At 34.1% G+C, this 15,215-nt stretch overlaps 1 non-coding gene and 1 pseudogene across 1 annotated transcript; both read left to right on the plus strand.

Moving 5' to 3' along the window:
* The first annotated feature begins 25 nt into the window (after positions 1-25).
* LOC136235768 (small ribosomal subunit protein eS4x-like) lies at positions 26-2,578 on the plus strand (annotated as a pseudogene).
* A 12,282-nt stretch (positions 2,579-14,860) lies between these two features.
* TRNAM-CAU (transfer RNA methionine (anticodon CAU)) lies at positions 14,861-14,945 on the plus strand. Its single transcript is given in 2 exon segments — positions 14,861-14,898; positions 14,910-14,945. It is a non-coding gene; the product is annotated as a tRNA-Met (tRNA).
* The last annotated feature ends 270 nt before the right edge of the window (positions 14,946-15,215 follow it).

The following is a 15,215-nucleotide window of genomic DNA, read 5'->3' on the forward strand; positions in this document are numbered from 1 at the left end:
CCTCCTTCGTCACTCGAAAACCTTTTGAAAACGTCAGGAACATAGTCCGATCATCTTCGGAGACTGTTTTGCAAGGATCCCAGCCCCATAATCTTCCTGCACGGAAGTCAAAATCCACTGCTCTTGGAAGACTGCTCACACTCCCGATCACTGAACGAGGAAAACCTAGAATTACTAGTGCTTGGCTTGAGCTTGACAATCCTAGAACATGTTTCAATATGTGAGTGCAAATCCTAGAACACATAGAGTTAAGTAAATTCTTGACTCGGGTGATAGCTGAAAACTTATTAAGGCGGAACATTTGTAAAGAAACTTCTTTCTCCACTATCCTAGCAGTGAGAGGGATTTCTGCTGACATTTCTAACGGAACTGTGTTTCCATCAAGATATTTCAGACATAAAATAGCCTCATCTTCAATGGCATTGAGCAAAATATCCGAGAAGGGGACGAGTTTCATAACAATGTTTTTATAGCCATTTGCTTCGAGCCATACCCACATGGCCATGACTAGTAGCGACTCTACTACCCAGAAGTAATTGAAGCTTTAGAAACAGTTCTCTTACCAGCTGATTTAGGAGGTTCCGGCTTCTCTCAGTAATGAACAGCACAAAAAGAAAAATGGTAAGATTTCTTCCCTCTTTTATTCTTCTATGTCATCTGAATTCTCACTGTAAAACAAGGTAGATGCTTTTATATTCTGATTTATTTTTCTTTTTGTTGATTGTAGCTAGGAATTTATTTTAAACATCATCAGACGAGTTGAAAAAGAATTCTACTTTTTTGTTTTAGGGTTTCGAGATTTCATGGCCTGTCTTACTGTATATGAGAGAGTGAAAGCTGTCGTTTGCTTAGAAAAAAGTGTTATCTCATATATCAAATATGACTGTTCCTTGCAATTTAGATGAATTATATCACTACCTCTGCAGCATTTGATATTGTTGCTCTTAGAGTATTTGCCATAGAAAGGACAAATATTCGTTGTTCTATATATGAGTACTATTTTAACTATTTTTTCAGATTAGCTAGTTTAAGGACAAAATTTTGTAAATCTATATATGTGTGTGTATGTTTAAGTCTTCTTACTGGTGCTAGACATTTGTGTTTTCTCTTGTTAAGCATTAGATTGTGTGTGGGCTATTAAAAAATATGGAAACTATAAGGTTTTTCAACAATAATACTTTATTTGTTTCATAGTAGACATACAATAATACTTACATTATTTTTTTCTCTGATGAACTGTTGGATGTTTATCAGTCATTAAGATGTGTTCTGAGCCCATATATTGTTGTGTGCATTGCAGGCAAGAGGCTTGAAGAAACACTTGAAGAGGCTCAATGCCCCCAAACATTGGATGCTTGACAAACTTGGTGGTGCTTTTGTATGTTAACTATCTATTTGAACTCAATTATTTTTGTATACATACCTGTTCTTGTGGCTCTAATTCCTGCTTTTTGTTTCTTCTGTTATATTATTAGGCACCCAAACCATCATCTGGACCTCACAAGTCTAGGGAATGCTTGCCGTTAATTCTTATTATTCGTAACAGGCTTAAGTATGCTCTCACGTATGGTGAAGTCATTGCTATTCTACTGCAGCGTCATGTTCTCGTTGATGGGAAGGTTTGGACAGATAAAACATATCCTTCTGGTTTTATGGGTATGTGGACTTCTGGCTTCACAGATTTTATCTTTCTATGTACAACTGCGGTTAAATGACCAAATTTTATGCTTAATTGTTTGGCCAAATATGTTATTATTGTGTTTTATCTTTTCAAAAGTGTGATTTTGTATTATATTGATTACCTTGCTTTAATTTTTCCATTCACAGATGAGAACTTTCGTCTCCTCTATGAAACCAAAGGTCGCTTCAGTCTCCATTCCATTAGAGATGATGAGGCAAACGTTACGCCTGTTTGTATCACATAGACTTTAGTTTTCTTGAATGTTAAATCTTAATCCGGGGACTAAAATGTGGTATAGTCAATGTTATGCAGTTCAAGCTTTGCAAAGTCCGCTCCCTGCAATTTGGCGAAAAGGGAATCCCATACCTTAACACCTATGATGGGCGCACTATTCCTTATCCAGATCCACTTATCAAAGCCAATGACACCATAAAGCTAGAACTGGAGAGCAACAAAATTACTGATTTTCGATGTGGGAAATGTTGTGATGGTGACCGGAGGGAGCAGAGGACGAGTTGGAGTGGTAAAAAACCGGGAAAAGCACAAGGGTAGTTTTGAGACTATTCACATAGAAGATGCAACGGGGCATGAGTTTGCTACCCGATTAGGAAATGTGTTCACCATTGAAAAGGGAACAAAACCATGGGTATCTCTTCCAAAAGGCAGAGGTACGTATTAAGCTGTCCATCATTGAGGAGGCGAGAAAGCTGCAGGCAGCAGCAGCACAGACAGTTTCCTAAAAGGGCTTTTAAGGTTGGCCTTTCAAACTTCATGCCTGAAGGGAGTTAGTTTTATTGAACGCTTGATGAGGGTTACTTGATTTATTCTAAGTGCATTACAGTTTGAATTGTTCTGTTTATTTTTATCTATAGGCACAATTGATTCAGTTAATTAACAACTAATGCTATTCCTGATCTTTCTAGTGCATCTACTACCTCTTCATTTAATTCCTATTCCCTTTTGTCAAACATTATATAATTTGGCTTAGAACTCATTGTTCTGAACATATCACTTTATGCCAACATTGTAGTTGATAATATTGAAGAACTGTTTCGAAAATTAGCACTTGGACTATTTTGCAAGAAAGCAGTGAATTCATAATTAAAATAAAAAAGGCCTAATGCTTCTCCAGCCCTCTTAACTTGTCCAAATTGGTCATTTTACCCCTTCAACTCATCGAATGTCCTATTTACCCCTTTAACTCCATAAAAGTGGTATTCCTCACCCCCTCAACTTGTCCATAAGTGGTGAGAAGTACCACTTTTATAGAGTTAAGGGGGTAAATAGGATATTCGATGAGTTGAGAAGGGGTAAAATGACAAATTTAGACAAGTTAAGGGGGTGATAAATATCATTTTTATGGAGTTAAGGGGGTAAATAGGACATTCGATGAGTTGGAGGGGTAAAATGACCAATTTGGACAAGTTAAGGGGGCTCGAGAAGCATTAAGCCAATAAAAAAAATTCCCTACCTATCATTTTGGAGCATGCTTTGATAATTCTACAGAAAGGAAAACACGTCCTATATTTGATCAATTCGCCAAAATTACAATTACATTTCCAGTTTCGGTCATTTTTGCTATATATCGAAAAAGATAAAGACAAACTTTTAGGATTTTTTACATTAAGTGTATATATACACTTTCTAAAAAAGGTGGGGTAAAAAAAGATGGTGTATGAAACTAACTTAGTAATCATTCACAATGTTCATGGCTATATAAATTGAACATCAACTATATTGTTTCTGACCACATTTTACAAAATTCCTAGAGCAGTCATCACCATCTGAATCTCCTTTCTTGGGTTCCATTAACTAAAGACACTATGCAAAATAACAATCAATATCTAAAAGTATACTACAGGTTTAATTATAACAAAATAAACGAAAATAGCGAACAAACCAATGATTTCAATTATTTTTCATCACATTTATAGCTAGTCCTACATTTAACTAGAATTGATTTTCCAGTAAGAACCGCAACTAGAATATTGAATCTGTTAGGTAAAGGTATTGACAATCTGTTTTTCCTTCAACTCTCATGCCTAATACTTTTGTGGCCTTCCAGTGCATCTACGACCCCTGCATTTACTTAATATTCCCTTTTCTCAAACATTATATAATTTGGCTTAATAAATTGAAACTCATTGTAGTTGGTGAAATGTGATCCAAATTAACCTCCTAAACTTTGAAGATATCGCATTGGCATTCTTCACTTGCTAAATGCAACATGATTACTTCTAAATCGTATGTGACATCGGCTTAAAACTGAGATTTAGACCAGTTGGAGCGAGTATCACTTTATTCCCTTATGGAAGCTGATAATTTTGAAGATGTGTTAGAGAAAATTACCACTTGAAGTATTTTGAAAGAAAGCAGTGAATTCACAATTAAAATCTAAAAACTTTCTCAACCTATCAGTAACGGACTTGGTTATTTTCTATCCATGTGTAATTGGCAATGAAAGGCCACTATAAGATCTTGTTCAACTAAAATTGCTTTGATTCCTTCAATTTTTATATTATCATTGTCAGTTTGCAGTGAGTATTTATCATCCTATTCAAAAGGAACAAGTAGCACTTCCGAAATAGGACCATATGTCATAACATTTAGGGGAAGAATACAAATTTCCAATACTGGAACTTGGTCAACTTCATAACTAGACCACAAGTTTTCATATATGATGTGTACATTACTGAAATGACTGAATTATGTAGTTACTTGTAATTTTCCAAGATAACATTCAACTTAACCAAGTCAAATACCATTCAGGGAAAACACATTATCATAAAACAAAATCAATAAGTGTTGAGAAGAAGAAGTTCAATAAATTAACCACTCAACAATTGACAAATTAAGAAATTTGCTGACATTTGGTAATCATTGTAGAATAATAAGCCAAAACTCATATTTATATTCTCCTTAGTGAGTTCGTGGCTGTTACATATAGATCAAAGACAGAACAAGCATAAAAAGTTCATAAAAAGTTGAATTAATCAGCTTAAAAGTAGGGAAGTGAATTGAAGCAAAACACTAACAGCTTCCAGATCATTTGTTACAAACATCAAATTATAATTTTGAGAGAAATATACAATACAGATCAACTTACCTGTCAAGCATCACAACCACAGTTTCATCATAGAAAATAACAAACAAATGTTGGTTTTTATCACAAAACTTATCATGCCAAAGCAATATTGATAGAAACATCTAATAACAAAAATTAGAATAACAACCCCAGGGTCATAGAACATATCAGATAGTTTATGTAAAAGAAACACATCTAACAATCCAAAAATCAAGTACAATCCAAAAATCAAGTAATTAACCAAAATTAAGAATGATAGATCATTTGTAAACACATATAGTAAGGTAGAATAGCTCCAAAACTCATTAGGAGCATATAATAACGTTTCTAGGTGTCACAACGAGAAAGATAACACATATATAATCGTCTAATTCACAAGAGTGCAGCGTTTGGAGGTTTAATTTCTGTTTCAGTTTCTTGTCCGTATCTGGCTATACTTGTTTTAGAAACATAGCATATATATAATCTTCTAATTTACAAATGTACTCTCTTTACTTGGAAACAACGGAAATTCATTAAGATGTTCAATGGAATTATTTCTCCATTATCAAATAACCTAACAGGAAAGATAATGTTCCAAACACAAGATCTATTCTTTTTAAGATTAGAGAGCATCCGATTACACAGTGAAACATCCCGACTTTCTAAGCATCAGGCTTTAGAAACAGGATGAAAAAAATCATCATTTTTTATTTAGAAATGGAATATTTATACCTTTATTCTTCCTGCTAGGATGTTGTTCATTGTATGTGAGTTTATTGTTTTTGCAACCTCACCAACATCTGCACATCTCACATTCCCAATCCACTTGAATCCATTGTATTTTGTGTTTTTTCTCTTTACCTTCCATTTGATTATGCCTCTTTTTCCAAAGCAGTCCATTGAATCCATTGAATTTGTTGTTTTTTCTCTTTACCTTCCATTTTGATTCTGCCTCTTTTTCCAAAGCAGTCCATTGAATCCATTGAATTTGGTGTTTTTTCTCTTTACCTTCCATTTTGATTCTGCCTCTTTTTCCAAAGCAGTGCAGTCAACATAATCCCTTTAACAATCCAGAATCATTTAGTATCCAGAATCATTTTTCCAAACAATGGCTGTTCATTTTTTGGCATTTTTTGTTGCATCTTAACATCAACAACACCCACACCAATTAACTCAGTAAAAAGAATTGTAACTTCCTCCTTCGTCACTGGAAAACCTCTTGAAAACATCAGGAACATAGTCCGATCATCTTCAGAGACTGTTTTGCAAGGATCCCAGCCCCATAATCTTCCTGCACGGAAGTCAAAATCCACTGCTCTTGGAAGACTGCCCACACTCCCGAACACTGAATGAGGGAAACCGGGAATTACTAGTGTTTGGCTTGAGCTTGACAATCCTAGAACATGTTGCAATATGTCAGTGAAAATCCTAGAACACACAAAGTTAAGTAAATTCTTGACTGTAGTGATAGCTGAAAACTTATTAAGGCTGAACATTTATAAAGAAATTTCTTTCTCCACTATCCTAGCAGTGAGAGGGATTTCTGCTGACATTTCTAAAGCTAATGTGTTTGCATCAAGACATTTCAGACATAAAACAGCCTCATCTGCAATGGCATTGAGCAAAATATCCGATAAGGTGACAAGGTTCATAACAATGTTTTTATAGCCATTTTCTTCAAGCCATAGCCACATGGCCATTTAACTTCCATTTTGATTCTGCCTCTTTTCCCAAAGCAGTGCAATCAACATAATCCTTTTATGTTCCTCGTTCCTTCATATTAATTACTCTGCTGCTGCTGATGTAAAAATTACTCATGCAGGTGTTCTTTTGCCCAAAATTACAGAGAAATCTACCCAGGAGCAAACGTTTCCTCTGAATCGATTTTCTGGAAAAAAAAAATCAATATTATTTTTTAGGTACACTAACAACACCACCATGTTTATGTAGGATCAATCAACCAAAAATGCATCTAAATAACACAAGTTCTCTCGAAAGATGAGATTCTAAAAGCATGGCTGGATGCTGATTTAATTGGAAGATCTGTTGAGCCACTTTCTGGAGAAGGAAAACCCTAACAACACATAGAAGAGGAGGGGGAGGAGGCAATGTTTTGAAAGCTGTAATAAGTGCGGTTATATAGGCTTCACAGTTTCTTGCCCCTTGCTCTCAAATTTCACCTACCCCTAAACTCTTAAAAGTTTTAAATAAACTTTTATTTTTATTTAATTGCGTTCAGTTACTCTTTATTCTTGCTTAATTACATTCAATAACTCAAAAATTATTATCAAATTGTATTTAATAACCTCAAAACTTATTGTAATTTACTCCCAACTTATTAATTTTACCCTTCAACGAAAATTTAGATGGGTTGGTATTATAATTTTGAAAATTTACATACTCATTCCCTTTTGAAAAACTATCTACAAATATGCCAAATCATAATTTTAAATTATGTCCAACTAATAGAATCATTATTTTTAAGGATTGAAGTTTGTAAATTAGGGCTATATTATATTGTCTAGGAGTTTATAATTTTTTGGGGAAAGTTCAAATAAAACTCATGTGGTTTCACTAATTTTCAGATAAAGGACTGTGGTTTACTTTTTGTCAAAACGAGGACTGAGGTTTCACACTTTTATTAAAACTATCTTTAACGACCTGAAAATGAAAATTTTCAAGAATTAAAGTTGTTCAATGTCATATTTTCTATGGAACTACATTTTCGATTTTAGAAAATCATCTTTTTTGGAACTTTCTCTCTCTAAACATTAACTTTCTCTCTCTTTACCAAACATCATCTAAATAATCTCGAAATAAAAAAGTTGAATAATTAAAGTTGCTTAGAATATTAGTAGTTCTTAAAATATGTCAGTTTTGAAGTTGTTAAGGGTGATTTTAATAATATCAATCGAAAAGGTCCTTATTTTGCTAAAGTTGAAAACCTCAGTCCTCGTTTTGACAAAAAATAAACCACAGTCCTTTATCTGAAAATTAGTGAAACCACAGGGATTTTATTTGAACTTTACCCTAATTTTTATAACTATATTTTATTTATTATATAGAAAATAATGAAATATTAAGAATTAAGTATGATAATATGATTTAGTTGTAAATCTATAGTCAATTATGATGTTAATGTAAAAAGCCCTATAATTTTTAACCTGGATTGTGTTAATAACATTATAAATATTTTAAATGTAATTGATGTTTGTAGGATTTAGAGTGTGTTTGTTTCAGTTTTTCAGATGAGCGTTTAGCGTTTCACTCCAACCGCATGAAATATAGCGTTTGGTTAGGTTTATATAACCGCAGCGTTTAGCATTTTCTCTGAAAACTGCAACATTTTAGAGCGTTTCACTAAAAACTCATATTTGGAGCTTTTCATAAACAACTGTTTGTAGTTAGTTGTTATTGACAGAATTATCCTTCTTATTTCCACAAAATATGTTTATTATTTAACATTATTTACATTTCTACAACATAATTACCAGAAAAATAAGGTTTTGTTGCATTCAATAAATTTTTTATTTTTTATATAGAGTATTTTTATTAATTTATGTAATACATTTTTTATTTTATAATAGGATAAGCTGCAAAAATACCCCAAGCATTTAGAGCTAGGAGCAATTTTACCCTTAACGTCTAAAATGATGCAATCATACCCCTAATTTTGGCAGCCAAAAGCAATTTTACCCATAACATTGACAAGTTGGATCAATTTGAGAAATAATTTATCAAACTGTCTTCTTAGTCATGAATATTGTCATCTACACTTCACATGTGCACCATTTTGTCATCGTTAGTAACAGATCTCACACATATGATTATACGTGGATTTTTTTTAAGAAAATAAAAATATATTGTCTTTTGTACGAGTTGGACAAGAAAAATTTCAATATTTCATCGAATTTATAAATATTAATTTTCAATTTTATTATTAAATCATAAAATAATATGAAATCTCTTTGTTGGAACCACCAGTATGTGCAATTTGTGTATAATAAGAAATAAAATATCTATGTTTTCTAATAATATCTGAAATCGACCCAACTTGCCAATGTTAGGGGTAAAATTGTTTTTAGCTGTCAGCGCTATGGGTAAAATTGCACCATTTTAGACATTAAGAGTAAAATTATTCCTAGTTGTAAACGTTATGGGCATTTTTTCACATTTTTTCCTTGTATAATTTCACCGTTGATTAATTTAAAATATGTCCATTTTAGACATTTTAAATCCGAACAGCAACAGTTCAATATAATTTTACCAAACACTAGTAATTAAATAGCTAATAACAAACAGCTAACAACTTACTGTAACCGCAAACAGCTAACAGCAACCGCAACAACTATTAGCTAACAGCTGAACCAAACAAGCCATTAATATTAGTTAAACCAACATATAAATTCGTAGGATAATTAATAAAATTTATACTCCTCGAAAGATGACAAGAGCACATTTATATTATATATGATATAAATACAACATGAATAATAAATATGTTAAATGAATTATATCTATGGCCACTAAATTTTGTCGATGATTATTAAATTTCCAAATTGGCTAAAGAAAGCCATTTAACTTTGTCCTTTATTTATAAATTTCCATATGAAAATAGGGTCGGTCCCGATATTTTATGAGACCTATTAATTAAACTTGAAAAACGGTCCCCATACTTTTTTTTAATCAAAGATAACGATAAATTAATGATCCAAATCTTGGCAAAATTGTAACAATAAAACAGAAACAAAACTCGGTATAAACTAAAAACAGAAGGGCAAGTGGATAAACGAGAAGACTGTGCTAACACATGTGTCATCCCATTCGCTTGCCGACGTATCCATTTGACTGAGTAAGAGTCATTTGATGTGAGAATTGATCATATTTGAATAATTCTATATCCTCAAATTCATAATCATCAACAGATGTAGAATTTATAGCACCAATCACTTGTTTAGCATCAGATTCAAAGACCACATTCCTTATTCCACCAGCTTCTAGCCATTGCATAGCCTATAATAGAGCTTTGGGCTCACATTATCTTGTTGTCGGACAACATAATAGACCCGCACATCTCCCTATTACAAACTGCACATTTGCATCCCGTACTGATGCTTCCATCCCTGCACAACCATCAGCATTAAAACATGCGGCATCAACACAACACGAGAGAAGTTCTTCCGAAAGGGGGTGCCAAGCCGTGCAACCAGCAGATGAAATATTTCCTACTGCTGTATTTCCGATCTGCTGTTCCCCGTACCAGTTTGATTCCTCAAGGCATTAGCTTCTGACCAATCATTAAGTACAGTACAAGCTTGAGCCACAATCTGATCTGTTGTGTGAATCTCATACTTCCCAAGACGGGTATTTCTAGATTGACATAAGCTCCAGAGGTGCATCAAGAATATTTTAACAATTTGTTCCGGGGCTGCTCTAATTATATTATGAAACCATGATGTCAAGTTCTCAGCCACCACTGCCTCAACATTAATTCGATCCAGAAGTCCCGCCTTTTGCCACACTCTTATAGCTCCTGCACATTCAATAAAAAGATGTCATCCATCCACGGTTCGTTACATATCACATAATTACTACATACCTGTAATCCATGAAATTGAAGATTTACACGCGTGGGGAGACAATTATGTGCTAGTTGCCAGCCAAAGTACCGGACCTTGTGTGGAATTTCAGCATACCATAATTTTTTCCATGCTCCCTGAACATGAAATTCTCTCCTGCTTCCAACTTTATAGCTAGTCGATAAGTGATTTTCACCGTGTATCATCCTGAAGAATGGAATTGCCATATTAACCGATCCTCACTACTCAAAGTACCAACAGACAGTTTATGAATTTCCGTAATATCTTTATGCTCGAAAATTTCTTCATATAAGATCCCCTCTTGGATAATATTTAGCTTTGAAAAGTTTGCTAACAAGCGAAGATGGATTAGTAAATAACCGCCATCCCTGCTTTCCCAACCTAGCAAGATTAAAGGCTGTGAAATTTTGGAAACTCAGTCCTCCCATCAATTTTGGCACACATAATTTGTCCCATGCCATCCAATTCAGTCCTTTCTCTCCTAAATTTTTATTACCCCACCAAAACGCATTCAGAATTCATTGTAATTCCTCAGCCGTCGATATAGGAAGCAGGAATACATTCATGAAATAAATTGGGATGGCTTGACCAGCTGCTCGAATAAGTGTAGCTTTACCAGCTTTTGATATTCATTTCCCTCTCCAGCATTGTAGCCCTTACCAACGATGGCAGACCTAGATATCTTCCCGTATTCAACTGACTAGTAATACCCAAAATGCTAGAAATTCCCATAGTCAGGTCTTCTGCCACATTTCTACTGAACATGATTCCAGATTTTTTTAGATTTATAGCTTGCCCCCAACATAATTCTTATGATCTGAGTAATTGTTTTAACATTCTAATTTTAGAAATTGTAGCCTGGCAAAATAAAAATGCATCATCAGCAAAGAGCAACTGTGAAATCACAGGTGCCCCTCACTTAACTCAGCAACCATGCAATAACCCCATATTCTCAGATGTACTCAATAATGACGTTAACCCTTCAACACAAAACAGAAATAAGTACGGTGATAGTGGATCACCTTGGCGAAGTCCTCTCTTTTGGCAAATAGGACCAACCAACTGATAATTTATTCTAACCATATATTGCACAGAAGATACACAATGCATTATCAAATTTACCCATTTATCTGCAAAAACCCAACTTCAGCATCGATTCTCTTAGATAATTCCAATCCACCCTATCGTATGCTTTACTCATATCAACTTTTAACCACATTACCTACTTTCTTAGCAATGTTACTATTAATGCTATGAATAAGTTCAAATGCGATCAAAACATTGTCATGAATAGAACTCCCTTTAATAAAAGTAGATTGACACTAATGTTTAATTTTGTTAAAAAATCACTTAACTTTATCTTTTATTTAAATAAAAGTTTCATAAAGAAAGGCCGGTCCCCATACTTTATGGATCCTAGACGAAATAAAATATAAAAGTCTATTTAATAATTATACTTAAAAGTTTAAAATTAAAATTTCAACCCATTTTATGCCTGAAATACCAATTTATTTGGCCTCATTGTAGAGTTGAATGAATAATATAACTACATTTATAATAAACACTTGGAAAATGTACATGGAAATTCACTTATTTTATTTAAATAAAAAATGGTATTTATTAAGAATAAGCCTCAAGGGCATTACAAGCAAAAATAGGCGGAGTATGCGTCCATACTCTATGATCATACAAAGATTCTACCGCCCTTGCAATGACATGAGCAGTAAGATTCACGAATCTTTTAATATAAGAAATTGAACAGTTAACAATAAAATGAATTAGAAAGTAGCAGTCTCCTATTATTAGCTCTAGAGGTGAGCTATCAGTCGGTAGACGGTGTAGCGCGCTGACCAAGAGTTGCGAGTCAAATTCCACCCGAATATTTTGCCAATTAGTGCTTTTTATCCAACTTAGTGTCTCCCGCATGTTAGTGCCTCTGCTAGGAAAGCATCAGCCACCCGACCACTCCAGCCATTACCCTCCGCCATAAACCATTATGCGGTGCGACCCACGAAGCCATATCCAGCCAAACCTGATCCTGGGAAAAGAGCAGCATGGAAATTAGTTTGATCTCGTCTTTGGCAAGACGCAACCAGTGATCAAGGGAAGACAGTGATGCTGCATTCGCACGACGAGTCTGGGCTTCTGTCAAATTTGAGTGCAGCGATACTGCCTCATAGTGTAATTCCACTATGTTAGGCCAATGGTTGTTCCAAACTATATCATTCCAGTTTTTCCATAAGACCCAGCATATCGACGCTGCGAGCCCCTAGATATCCGCCAATTTTGCTGAAATTATGAACTCCGAGAAAGCCTCAATGTTGTCAAAAACCAAACTCATATATCCAACCGATGTCTTAGCCCATACCTGTTTCGTTAAAGCACACCTGAACAATGCGTGGTTAAATACTTATCTACAACTATGTCAAATAATAGTTTTAAGTTATATCAAACTGCTAAAATCATTATTTTTAATATATTTTGAGCCCTTTTTAGCCTGACCCAAGATGGTCGCACTTTTAACCTATATATAGGGCCGACCCTGTATGAAACAAACTGATGTCAAAACTACAAATTACAACCTCAAAATGAAAAGTTTAAGAATTAAAATTATTTAAAACAATGTCGATTAATGACCTCGAAATGAAAGTCTATGATTTAAAATCATTTAAATTCGCATCGATCTATATATTTAAAGTAGCTAACACATTGTTGGGCTTATTTAGACAAGAGAATTATTCATATGCCGATGTAAACACTGAGATCCTGGCTAGGCAACAAGGAACAATGGTGGAAGAATTGAAGAGCCTCATTAGTTCAATGATATCCAAGGATTCCAATCCATATTTGAACCTTTTTGTGAATCTGAACTCTTTTAGAGATTCGGAAATTAACTTAAAGCATCCATCTTACTAACTCGCTACCCATTTTTCCAAGGTAGAGTTTCCAAGATTTGACAAAATCGACTTGGAGGGATCACTTTTTGGCTATGATTTTTTTTTCCGGATTGACTAGACTCCACCAAACACCAAGGTGAAGTTAGCATCCTTGCATCTGGGCGGACGAGCTCTTCAATATCATCAAACCTATTTGAAAAATAGGGGACGTTTGGGTGAACCTCCAAGGGGTGATTACATTGTTGTAGTTAAAAGGAAGATTTGGAGAGCGTGTCTATGAAGATCTGAAACGCTTAAATCAAAATGGTACTCTTTTTTAATATATTGAAGTTTTTTTATATGAGAACATTATACTCTAGGTGCATAGAAATAGTAGCTTGGAGAACTTTAGGTTTTGAGTTGCCCGTTTGGGACCTGGTAACCATTCGTTGGGGTGGGATGGCATAGGGGCTTAATGTTTTGTTTTTTCATGGCCCTATTCTGTATTTCCAGACCAAGATAACACAATGGGGAGAGGGATGGTTGGTATTGTTGTGGAAGGTGTGGGTGTTGTTGAGTCATTATGTGAAATGGTGGGTGGAGTTGAATTAATAGTTGGCTGACTATTAATTGGGTTGATTGTACGCAGTATTTGTGACGGTAGTTTCTAGATTAACGATATTAGTTTCAGGACAAGAGGATTGCCTTGGGCAAGAGGTGGTTCAGCAGGCAGTAAAGGGTTCTTTAATGGCTGGAACAGTGAGGGGATGTGAGCCAGGATAAGCCATTGACAAGGAGAGCAAGTCACATTCCACTATTTTTATGGTGAACCTTGTAAAAATCATTGTGTTCGTTCTTATTTGTTTATTTCCTATATTCCATGTCTTATTTCAACGTTTTGTCGTTGTGTCCTGAAGAGGAATTTGGTACTGTGATCGTTTTTTTTCTAGAGCTATCTGGTTATGGAATAAAAAAGTTTGATGAAACTGACTTTTCATTCTAGAGATTACAAATTATAGACTATTTGTATAGCAAAAAGCTGCACTTGCCGCTTTCAGAAGTGAAACCAGCTGACATGAGCCAAGAGGATTGGGAACTTCTCGATCAACAAGTGTTGGGCATAATCAAACTGACGCTAACACAGAATGGTACTTTGTACATGACCACTAACACAGAAAGGAGTAATCGTTGTTGCTCGAGGTAATAAAACTGGTACTTTGTACATGACCACTAACAATAGTTTCACCCTTTTAAAGTAAAATTATAAGGATTTAGGTAAATATTACAATTCTTGCAAAAAAAAATTATATGATGAATATTAAAAAGGATATTAGAAATGTACATCTAAAACATTATCACTACATGAAGGTTAACTAATTAGTTTTTTTAATATCAATTCTCACCATTATAAGCTATTTCATGGAAACAGTAAAATAAGTTAACTAATTATTTAAAATCATAATTATTTTAAATAAGTTCAAAATATGTATAATTGGACCAATATAATTGTAAATTATGTTATGGTTTCAGTGGTCATTGCTTCGTATTTCTATATTGAATTCTCCCAACGTGAAGTTCGACTTAATTATTACCCTTTGTACTTATCTTATATGCAGATTCAGAAATCTTTACCATTGGGGTGATGGCGCAGTTGGCTAGCGCGTAGGTCTCATAGCTTCTGAGTGATCCTGAGGTCGAGAGTTCGAGCCTCTCTCACCCCAAATCTTTTTTCCATTTGGGCGGACGTATTTTTATAACTAATATAATGTAATTGTAGTTTTTATAACTAATATGATTTTCATGTAAAAAGCCGAAACTTCATCTTTTTGGTATATTCGCAAAAAACCATGACATTTTTACACTTTTTTTTTATTACTTTTAGTTCTACTTTTTTATAATTTTAATAAATTAAAATTTAATTAAAAATTATGTGATTTGTGTCTCTAAAATATGAAACAGAATTTTGTAATGGAAAATAGATATAATAATTC

The sequence above is a fragment of the Euphorbia lathyris genome, chromosome 7 (assembly GCF_963576675.1).
Source record: "Euphorbia lathyris chromosome 7, ddEupLath1.1, whole genome shotgun sequence".
NCBI lineage: Eukaryota > Viridiplantae > Streptophyta > Magnoliopsida > Malpighiales > Euphorbiaceae > Euphorbia > Euphorbia lathyris.